Here is a 1215-nt window from a genome sequence, read left to right on the forward strand (position 1 = left end):
TTTTTCACTTTTTATTTAAAAAAAAAACGAAACACACCATGAATGCACCAAACGCTTTATTCTGCTTTTTCGTTCCCATTGAATGGAAAAACTTCATAAACGTTTTTTTAGAACATTACCAAATGCAGCCTTAAGCTTCTTTTTTTTTCTTTAGGGGGTGGGGGTAAAAGAAAACTAAGTTTTACTTACAAGGTTAACACATTTTACTTTCAATTAGGATAAATCCTATCATTTCATATAAATATTACATCAATTACTTTTAACCCTATGAAAACTCCTTTTAGTAGTATAGAATAGTGCATCAATGGTGTGTTGCATAATGATTTCATATGTGAGGGTGGCAATGTTGATTCGTATGAAAAAGAGAGATTAAGGTGGATAGAGATGGAGAAATAATGCTAGTGTACCCTCCCCCTTAATGGCTCACAAAATCTTTTCCTTACATATATTAGTATAGCACACATAATTAAATATATATTAAAATGATAACATTTAAGAGTATGTATGGATTCGGTGACAAAAAGCGAATTTTGAGTTTTGTGCAGATTTCGAATCAAGTGCACAATCTGCATTTGCTAGGAATTCATGTGTGTTTGAAGAATAAATTATTTTATGGAAATAGCTGCCACACTATTTTCACATGTCACACATTAGCTGGCTTAGTGTCTGTGTCTCTTTACCCTCCTTTAAAATGATCTCCTGCCTCTTCTATACGATGTTGTCTCACATCTTCAATGGGGTCATCCACTAAGATATATATGCGGCACACAAGTAGCATATCTATCTTTTTCCCTTATTTCATATTGGGGTCATATATATGAAAACATTTTATATCGTTCCATTGTTTTAGTGAATAAACTTGTAGTTGTTTTTACAATTTTGTTTAAAAATGCTTAAAAAAAAAAGATTATACAAATTTGATTTTTTTTTAATAAAATTATCAACCTTTATAATTCTTGTTTTGTATTATTGTGAGTAAATTAATTATAATATTGATGCTAGAGGCTAGACCACTGTATGAGAGACCCCTAGCATATTTTCTTTATATTTCTCTTCTCTTCACTTGAAATTACCTTATTGCCCTCTTATGTACGACACAAATCTGTTGCATGCACCTCATTGATGTGTTGTTTTTTTGTTCCGTGATCAGAGAACACTCCCATAAGTTTGACAATTTGGATACATAGTCTCTCATTCTCTCTGAAAAAGGTTCAT

This window comes from Macadamia integrifolia, chromosome 7, assembly GCF_013358625.1.
Source record: "Macadamia integrifolia cultivar HAES 741 chromosome 7, SCU_Mint_v3, whole genome shotgun sequence".
NCBI lineage: Eukaryota > Viridiplantae > Streptophyta > Magnoliopsida > Proteales > Proteaceae > Macadamia > Macadamia integrifolia.